This window comes from Crocodylus siamensis, chromosome 6 (genome assembly GCF_052110815.1).
Source record: "Crocodylus siamensis isolate JL-2025a chromosome 6, ASM5211081v1, whole genome shotgun sequence".
Classification (NCBI taxonomy): Eukaryota; Metazoa; Chordata; order Crocodylia; family Crocodylidae; genus Crocodylus; species Crocodylus siamensis.
Window position 1 is genome coordinate 60,112,254 of NC_143400.1, and position 10,832 is coordinate 60,123,085.

The following is a 10,832-nucleotide window of genomic DNA, read 5'->3' on the forward strand; positions in this document are numbered from 1 at the left end:
TTTGCCACTGCCACCTCTGTGCTGCCAAATGCCCCAGGCAGGCAGCAGCAACAGCCAACACTACATGGCATGGCACATGGGGGGGTCGCAGCTGCTGCTGCTGCACGCAGACCCGATGGGCAAGCCTGGAGCCAGCACAAAGCTCAGGCTGGCAGCGGGGCCAGGTTACAAGCTGGTGCTGAGTGTGAGGAAAAGCGGCCCTTCACTTGCCCTGCAGCCAGCACCTCACGCTGCAGCTGCTTGCAGCCCACATTGGGGCTGCCGGTGCCTGCCCAGGATAGCCCTGTGTGCACTGCAAGTGCTTGCAGCAGGAAGTGATGACCACGGGGTAGACAAGGGGCCGCTTTTCCCCACGCTCAGCACCAGCTTCTTCCCTGCCACTGAGCAGAGGGTCGGGGCTGTGCACTGCCCCCCACCTGTATCATGGGGCTGGGGGGCACTGGGAGTGAGTAGGCAGGGAGCAGTGGGAGCACGGGTCCCACACCGGTGTCCCAGGGCCAGTGCTGGTGGGACCTATAGCAGGGTGGCAGAAGCGCAGGGTTCCAGCCGGCAGGGGCTCTATGGAGCTGGGCCAGCTCCCCCCTCTCCCTGCTGGTGCAGCCCAGCCTGGCTCCACAGACCCCTGCCAGACCGTGCCCTGCTTTGGGCCCCACTGGTGCTGGCCCTGGGACATGGGACCAATGTCCCAATGTCTTGGGACCAATGACATTGGTCCCAAGATGGTGACTAGGGGGGGCAGGGCACCTGTCAAGGGGTGGGACACCTATCAAGGGGCAGGGCTACCATGCAGCCCCCAACAGCCTGCCAAAACTAAGTGGCCCTCCGCCCAAAATAATTCCCGCCCCGATCTAAGGCAAGGGCAGGCTATTCAAAGACAGGTGTTGCTCCAGTGGTCATTAGATTCATTCAGACCTTTTGCTCTACTATAGCCAAGGAGAATTTTCAAAAGCATCAGCACCAGCCTAGCTTTACTCCTTTTGCAGTTAATGGTGAATCCCACCAATATCAAGCAGAGAACAATTATACCATACAGAGGAGTTTTTGAGAATGCCATTTTAGAAATCTACATTAATATCTGTCCCATACAGACACTAACATGTGGACAGAAAAATAAACACTGCCTTGCTTTTAATACATTTATAAATCTAGTTGAGAACCTGCATTCTTTCTTGGATATTGACACATTGATGTTTTTCCCCTATTTAGTAATAGCTCTGATTTCCAGTTTCCTCCATGCAATTTATTATCTGTCTTTCCTTCTTTCTTACTTGTATTTTTTTTTTTTTTTGTAAAACACATTTATCCATACTAAACTCCAACAGGGTAATTCCTTGACAAAAAACATTTTTTCTACCCATGTGATCACTGCCAGAAAAATACCACAAACTGGCCATATATTTATCCTTTAATGCATGGCTCATTAGGGTAAACAGAGTAAAAGCATCAAACTACAGCTGTGCATTTCTGCATAATATGCTGTGATTGCTAAAATCAGATGATCCATCCAAATCCTAAATGCTGACTCATTCTCTTTGCAAATTGTACACCATGGTTAACCATAGGTAAGAGAGGTCTGTCAAATGATGATAGATGGCAATGTCTTTTTTTTTGGTACAGCTGCTTAAGGAAATGCATATGGAACAGCAGTGAATAATCTTCCTTATGTTTTAGAGAGCCATCCATATTAGTTTGTGCCTATGTTGTAGTTGTGGGCTCTCAAGATCTATTGGTGGAACAGATTTATCAAAAAAACACTCGTGCAGAACATCAAGCAGCCTAAAATCAGCATGTTTACCCTATTAGCTGCTCTTCAAAACTTCTTGTGGATTTGGAGGCCTTGAGTGCTGCCAGTCTTTGTCACAGATGAGGAGACATATGCGAAACAAGATGTTCTGCAACTGTGCATGTCAGAAGGCATTGTGACTAATAAAAACACTGAGTAAGTACAGACCAGAAGTGCAAGAGGTTAAATTAAAACATATAACAGTCATATTATGCCAAAAGAAGTTTGTCAACTGGTTTGATCCTAAAAGGCAACCAGTGTTTGCTAGTGCCATAGAGAGAACCAACCAGCAGGCAAGCAAATAGCTTTTGCTTACGTGACACCCCTACAGAAAGAATCATGTCTAGTTATAGGGAGTGCAGATCTATTCTCTACCAACAGCATCAGTCAAACATGCAAACAGAGAAGCTGCTCACATTCATCAACATGTAGATTAGCACTCCCTGGATATGGAAGGGGAAAGAAGTTTGTGTATTTTATTCTTTAGGACCTTTTTTTCCAATTATTTCCACATACATGGAGCATCATTGAAGGGGTTTCTTTTCTGCAACATGGAACAATCTTTGAAGTACTTCTGCCTTTCCTGTGAAAAAGTGTGGTGCTTAGGTATTGCCTGAAATAGTGTTGCCATACTGTAAAGAACTGTATTTGCACTATGCCTTTATTTAAGCTAAGCTGCAAATTTGGAGCTGCCTGCGTGCATAGTGAAATCTACTAAATGAAGCCCCCCCCTCTGCACACACACACACTTCGGGGTAATTCACAGCGCTTACCTCTTTCTCCATCCAAATGTACACCAATTACTGGAGAGTTGTTTTTTGTTAAGGGTCTCCCTTCAGCAGATTGACAGTTCGGTATTAATTTTTAAAACCTCAAATCCACCTTTGCTCTCCAAACAGTGACTTCACTAGTTACAATGTTTAAGGGGGCTGGGATGTTTTCTGTGTAAGTACTGTGTGGCACCTGAAAAGAGTTAATCAGCTCTTAGTAGTTGCTAGGCAACAATGTCCTACTCTTATGGTATGTTCTGCCAATGAGAGTGCGTTCCAATGATGCAAAGTTTCTATATCTTACTGAGAGTTAAATGAAAATGAAGTCTGAAGTGTAATTAGATTCCCAGCCTGCTTGTGTAGTTAAATTTAGCTCTCCAACACAGTTGTTTTCTTATTGCTTTTGGACAGTTTAATGCTCTAAAACACAACAAGTTGCATCATAAAGTAAAAATATGATGGGAAGGAAGGCTGAATGGCATTCTTTTCTGGATAATTTAAAAGAGTCTTCAATTTCTTTCTTCATTACTTACTCACTTTGAGTTAAAATCTTCAAACAACAACAAAAATATAAGCCGAGAGCAAAACCCCCACATACAAGCAGTTCAGAATTTTAGAATCATGCTGATCTGGATTCAGATGACATGGCTGATGCTTATTTCCTGGAAGAACAAGAAGTACAGCCACCCTTCCTTACTTCATAGGATCCTGAGACCCAAGTGGAAGACTCTGGGCCATAACAAGCAGAACCAAGAACCTGAATCTGAAAATGAACTTTGCAGAAATTTGTCATAGATTGCAGTTCTTTAAAAAGTTTATGTTCACAGCTTGATTCCACTGAGATTTGAGCAGGCACTTAAGTTTACAAATTTATAACAATGGAAGTTCTCACACAGCTTGACATTAAGAGTACATTATATAAATATGCTATATGCACATATATACATAATACACACACACACACATATTTTTACACATACCAAGCTTTGTAGGATTAGAGTTCTAAGCATCTCAACCAGTCTTTATGCAACAATATTATATATAATATATACCCCAAATACTCCACAGACAGGGAAGAACTGGTGAGGAATGTACTTGTAGATTGCAACTTGGGCAGCAGTGACCATGAGATGATTGAGTTCAGGATCCAGAGGAAAGGAAGGGTGGAGAGCAGCAGAGTAAGGATCCTGGACTTCCGAAAAGCAGACTTTGACTCACTTAGGGAACTCATGAGCAGGATCCCCTGGGAAGCCAGACTGAGGGAGAGAAGACTCCAGAAGGGCTAGCTGTACTTTAAAGAAGCCTTACTGAGAATGCAGGCCAAACCATCCTGATGCACAGGAAGACTAGCAAGTATGACAGAAGATCAGCTTGGCTTAGCAAGGAACTCTCCAGTAAAATAAATCACAAAAAAGAAGTTTATAAGAAGTGGAAACTTGGACAAACAACTAGGGAGGAGTATAAGAATATTGCACAGGCATACAGAGATGAAGTCAGAAAAACCAAAGCACAATTGGAGTTGCAGGTAGCAAGGGATGTGAAGGGTAACTAGATGAGTTTTTACAAATATATCCGTAACAGGAGGAAGATCGGGGAAGTGTGGGTCCCTTACTGAATGAGGGAGGCAACCTAGTGACAGAGGATGCAAAAAAAGGCTGAAGTAGTTGATGTCTTTTTAACCTCAGTCTTCACAAACAAGGTCAGGTCCTAGACTACTGCACCTGGCAGCACAGTTTGGGGAGGAGATGAGCATCTAACAGTGGCAAAAGAACAGGTTGGGGACTATTTAGAAAAGCTGGACACGTACAAGTCCATGGGACTGGATGGGACACACCTGAGGGTACTGAGGGAGTTGGCTGATGTAATTGCAGAGTCGCTGGCCATTATCTTTGAAAACTCATGGGAATCAGGAGAGATCTCGGATGACTGGAAAAAAACAAACATAGTATCCATATTTGAGAAAGGGAAAAGGAGGATCTGAGGAACTACAGATCAGTCAGCCTCACTTCAGTCTCTGGAAAAATCATGGAGCAGATCCTCAAGGAATCCATTTCTAAGCACTTGGAGGAAAAGAAGGTGATTAGGAAGAGTCAGCATGAATTCACCAGGGGCAAGTCATGCTTGATTGCCTTCTTCTTGATTGATGAGATGACTGGCTCTGTGAATACAGGGAGACCAGTAGATGTTGTGTACCTTGATTTTAGCAAGATGGTCCCCCACAACATTTTCACAGGCAAGCTAAGGAAGTATGGGCTGGATGAATGGACTGTAAGGTGGATAGAAAACTGGCTGGAGGATCAGTCTTAGAGAGTAGTGATCAATGGCTTGATGTTTAGTTGGCAGCTGATATCAAGCAGAGTGCCCCAGGAGTTGGTCCGAGGGACAGTTTGGATCTACGATTTGGAAGATGGCAGAGAGTGCATCCTAAGCAAGTCTGCAGGTGACACCAAGCTGGGTGGGGAGCAGTAGATATGCTGGAGGGTAGGGCTAAGCTTCAGAGTGACTAGACAAATTAGAGGATTAGACAAAAGAAATCTGATGAGGTTCAATAAGGAGAAGTGTGAAGTCTTGCACTTAGGACAGAACAGTCCCATTCATCAGCACAAGCCAGGGACTGATTGGCTAAGCAGCAGCTCTGCAGATAAGGACCTGGGGCTTACAATGGACAATTAGCTGAATATGAGTCAGCAGCGTGCCCTTGTTGCCAACAGGCTAACGGCATACTGGGCTGCATTAGTAGGAGTGTCACCAGCAAGTCAAGGGAAGTGATTCTTCCTCTCTATTCAGCACTGGTGAGGCCACATCTGGAATATAGTGTTCAGTTTTGGGCCTCCCACTACAGAAAGGATGTGGACAAATTGAAGAGAGTCCAGTGGAGGGCAACAGAAGTGGTTTTGAGGCTGGGGTACATGACTTATGAGGAGATGCTGAGGGAACTGGGCTTATGTGGTCTAGATAAGACTGAGAGCATCTCTTTAATAGCAGCCTTCAACTACCTGGTGTGAGGTTACGAAGAGGTTGGAGCTAGGCTGTTCTCAGTGGTGGCAAATGACAGAACAAGGAGCAGTGGTCTCAAGTTGCAGCAAGGGAAGTTTAGGTTAGATACTAGGAAAAACTTTCTTACTAGGAAGGTAGGAGAGCAGTGAAATGAGCTACCCAGAGAGGCTGTGGAATCCTCCTCCTTAGAGATTTTAAAGAGTCGGGTAGGCAAAGTCTTGACTGGGATGATCTACTTGGACATGGTCCTGCCTTGAGAAGGGAGTTGGACTAGATGACCTCCTGAGGTCCCTTTCAACCCTCATTTTCTATGATATATATATATAAACCAATAACTGCAAAAGAAAAGCTTTCTTTAGCCAGTCTTAAAGCCTAATTACTAATCAGGTTTTGTGGAGCCAAATTTGTTTTTCTCCTTAATATCTTAGCTCAGCATTTCTCATGCCATGGGTTGCAACTTAAAAGTGAGTTGCAAGAATATATGAAAGGGTTGCAAACAACCTTTAAAAAGTCATCATATTTTGCATATATTTTTGAAAAAATAGATGCTGCCTGTGCTTCACTATATATTAATGCTGTACATACTAATAAACAATCTGGGTTTTCCATTTGCAGCAGAAAATTATGAATTTTCTCCTTTAATGGAGAAAAACATAAGAAAGTGTGAGTTCCGCCTTGTACAGTGGCAGCGTTCCAGCCTGAAAGGGGCTGACTGGAGCTAGGGGAGCAGGAGGAGGGTGATCAGGCAGGAAGCGCCACATGCACGTGTGTGCATACATGCACATGGCAGCCAAGCAGCATGGAGAGCAGCTCATCACATGTAAGACTATGAGGCAGGAGCAGGGGGAAGGCATTGATGGTGCGTTGGGGGCTGAGAAGGGCATGTGCCCTCCCTTCAATTTATGCACCCACAACAAGCATGGGGCTGGCAGCCTAGCTGGATTGGCACAGGCAGGAGCTGCCTCTGCAGCCCAATGGGCAGGACTCAGTGGGAGGGTGGAGCAGGGTGGCAATACTTGTTGTTGCCACTGCTACCACCAGAATCCCCATGCCAGCTGCACCACCAGCAGTGAGAGGAGTAGCAGATGGGGGGCACGCTGCTCTCGCCTCCTCCAGCTGCCAGCCACTTGCGCAGCAGGCTGTGGCTTTACCCTGCTGCATGGACCAGCTGCCACAGCCCAGCTGCCACCTCAGAGAGGAGGTGGAGTAGTGGGTAGCATGAGTGGCCTGGAGGGAGTTGTGATGGTGGCAGCAGCCAGGCCATAGCAGCAGGGTACAGCTGTGGCTCAACACACAAGTGGCTAGCGGCCAGAGGATGTGAGGGCAGCACGGCTCCTGCCCTGTCCATTACGCTTCATGCTGCTGGTGGCGCAGAGGTCCTGGGGGTATCTGTGGCAGCAGCAAGTCCCACTCTACCTTCCTGTGCTGGGTGCCACCTACTGGGCTGCGGAGGAGGCTCCTGCCCGTGCCATTCCAGCCAGGTTGCAGCCTCATGCCCACTGTGGGCACAGAAATCTGGGGGGGGGTCACATGCACCCCATGCCCCATATACACACACTGCTCCATACATCCACCCCCTGCCCCACATACTGGGGGAGTGGGGTCTGGGGAAAGCAGACAAGAAGTGAGGGGCACCAGCAGGGCTGAGAGGCTGTTTTCTACTTAACTATTTACTGGCTTGGGACTGGCCATTGATGTTTACAAATGGGTCCCGGTGCAAAAAGTTTGGGAACCGCTGCTTTAGCTAACTCACATCATGGGACTTCCCTGGTGGTCAATATTCTGATGTGCAGAACTCTTGCTCTCCTGTGATATGCCAGGAAGAAAGCTCTCATGTTGGCTTAATATTGTTAGCAATATTTAAAGATTAAGGTGCTAAAAAAACCTCCTCAGTCTTGATTTTTGTAAGCTAACCTATAACGTACAGCAGAAACTATAGAGGCAAATGAGTTTGCTGAAAGCTTGAGCACTCTGCAAAGGCTGAGCCCTTTGCCATCAGAACAAGCATTGCTTGGGAAGAGCAATACTGGTTTCCTGCTCCCCAGCACCATGCCTCAGGACATGGTGGGCTACACTGTATATTTAGAATCTGCTCTGATGAAGGCAAGCCAGAAAATGAATTGCATCTCAGACACCCCACTGCTCTCCATAGCTCAGAAGATGAAGAACCAAGTCATCTTACCATTTTGTATAGAGCAGCTTATATCCCATTTCAGGCCAGGCCAGTTATTTTCCCTGGCAAGTTCAAGGGAAGGGCAAAGTTAAAGCCCTTCCTCACTTCCTGCCCTGAATTGGGAGGTTAGACAAGTAGCCCCTGTTTTCTCTGATGTGGCCAAACCCAAAATCTGATCATGCTTGAGCAGGGGAAAAAGGTGTAAGATTAACTCTCCATCCAGTCATGTTTTGATTGTGCTAAGCTAACCTACAGTGTGCGGCTGGAACAAGGAATATAAATTATTTCAGGGGAAGCTTAGCCTGTAGTCAGACTGCAGAAACAAGCCCTCACGGAAAGGTTAGCATGTTTAACCAAGAGTCAAAACAAAAACCATTTATGGAAAAACCAGAAATACAGGGTATTAGATCCTGGCAGAGAAAGCAAAAGCCTAATCAATGTCATAACTCATTCCTTGTGAAGGTATGTTTCCTATAACTTACTCCTCTATGCAATGTGTGGGTTATCCTAAGGGACGGGAATAAAAAGAAAATGTATTTTGCTTAGCTGACATACATAGCTGGCTCTTAATGAAGGAGAGCAATAAACTTAATGAGAAAAGTTTATAGAAATAATAGAAACAGAAACTGAATAAGAAATTAACCCCAGTTCTTAGTCTGTGTTCTGCTAAGACTGGGTCTGTCCCACAATGTAGCCTTCAAAGAATACCCACTTCGATTTGAAAGAGATTGGTGATAGAACTTTCTCCACCCATCCATTAGCTTTTTCTGTTTAGTCAGACCTGTGACCTTTTGGTCTACATGAAGAAATAGACCCATTGCCAGACATCAAAAAAGACAAGTATCATAGTGTTTTAGGTGATGCTGAATTACTTGACATCTTGAAAGAAATCCTGCTCTCACAGGATGGCCAATACAACTAATTCTTTAGTCTTAAATGGTTTTCTTGATGTTGCCATAAGCACCTAAATTCTAGCGCACTAATTTGCACCTAGATTCCAAACATTTTGAGGCTTGTGTAGCACTAAATAGGAGAAAGCACCCAGGTTGTTCTCTGGTAGTCCACGCCTTTCCTTGAAAACCATTATTTGTTATTTATTCACTCTGTGTGACAGATACTGCAGCCATCCTATTAGGTCTTTTATTGAAAAGTCTTTTAGGTCTCTTAACATAATTTTCAAAATTCTCCTCATTTCCTCACCTTGTTAAGTATCCATGCTAATTTGGAGTGTTTCCTTTGTTTATTGTGAATCCTAAAAGAAAGCTGAAGAAGTCACCAATAAACATTTTTGAAAAATTATTTCACTTGATGTTGAATGATATTCACAGTGACTTTGTCTTAACATCTCTCACGATTGTGCCCATTGTTGCTTGCTAGCAAAGAGCATATCTATTTAAAGAAGGTCATTCTGTAAATGAAGATGTTTTCCTGAAGTAAGTTATTATAGAGCAGGCTGAGAACACTGTCTTGAATTTACTAGGAGTAAGTACAACACTAAGTGAAAAGATGGGTTTATATTAGGCAGCACTTTCATTTACTTCTTGTGATTCATCTAAAATTGGGAGTTCATACTCCTGCTTTTTATTAAGGAATAGGTAATGCATTTGGCTTGTCTTCAATCTTAATGGTTTTTATTCTTTACTGAACTGGACTTTGCTTTCTGGGGCTTATGATGAGATAAATGTGGCATGTTGGCTACAGTATTGCAATTTAGAGTGCTCCAACTAGCATGAGGGAGAAAATTAGTAAAGAAAATGACTTGAAACTGTAGAAGGTCAAGATAAGAGCAACTGTGAAGGACAGATCCAAGGATTCCTTCAAAATCAATGGAGGAAATACTATTTTTTCCTGATCTTCAATAAATTGCCAAATAATCTTTCTTTATTTTTCGAGAAACTTGGTTTAAGACATTTTTGAAGCTCAGGCTATTTCTTGGAGAGTTTTCCTAGGTTGTTCCTTTACCTTTTAAGGAAAATCAGCAGAGGCTTTCAATCAAAACTCAGTTCAATTTCTTGGTCTACAGAATAAATTAAGGAAGCTTGTACTCTGAGTCACTGTCAGTGTTCTGGAAGGGCATGAAAACAAGAGACTTGAGACACAACCTGAGTGGGATGTGATAGCATTCATTGTGAACCCTAGAAATTGGATTTTTTTAAAGAGTATTTTTTATACTAATGCAGCTTCTTTTATGATGTGGAAGTCATGTGGAATATGTTTATAAGCATGAGGTAATGCTTTGCTGAGGTACGTTGCACTCATTCCCAAACCGGGATGGTCAAACTAATTACCATATTTGGGGTAAGGAAGGAATTTCACCCCATGGTCAGACTAGTGTGGACTGTGGGGGGGTTTGCCTTCCTGTATAGCAGGGGTGTGGCCCTGTTCCTTGGCACACTCTCAAGCATATTTTAAGAATCCTTGCAGTAGCTCAGGCAACCGAACTCAAAAGGTTGCTAGTTCTGACCATCAGGATTTTAGTTCTACTCTAGAGATAAGCCAAAATCCAAAATGTAGATTTCAGAACCAGCCCAGAATTAAAAATCTTAGATCCAAGATCTAAGTTCAGGCTTCTCTCTGTCTATAATCAACAGTTGAAGGAAAATGCATAATTGCTGTAGCCTTTCTTCCTTTAAACTCCTAAAAAGTAATACTCTGATTTATCTCAATGCAATAGAAAGGTAGGGGAAAGCATATTTAAAATCCTCCTCCCATATCTAAAGAAAAAGTACATGAAGTACCCAGGAGTTTATTCAGAAATGTTCATACAGTTTTTAAGCACAAATACGAGCTCTGACTCAGTGACTAACTAAAGGAAATGAGTCATGAAATAGTGTATTTAGTTACTGGAATTTGCGTGTCCTTCTCTTTTAGCCAGTTTGTATGAAAGCTTAAGTGATTGGATTATTTTTCTATTGTATTTTCTAAGGAAAGCTAATGAAATAAATCTGGAACCCAGCAGTTATAAATTCCAGCTTTAAAAAACCAAGGCTCATTATAACATGTCATGACAATGACAATGATCTTTCTCCTTGTTTGCACAACTTCAACACCACCATGTTAGTAGCAATTAGTAACCCAATTTCCTTCTGAACACGCAACGGATACAATT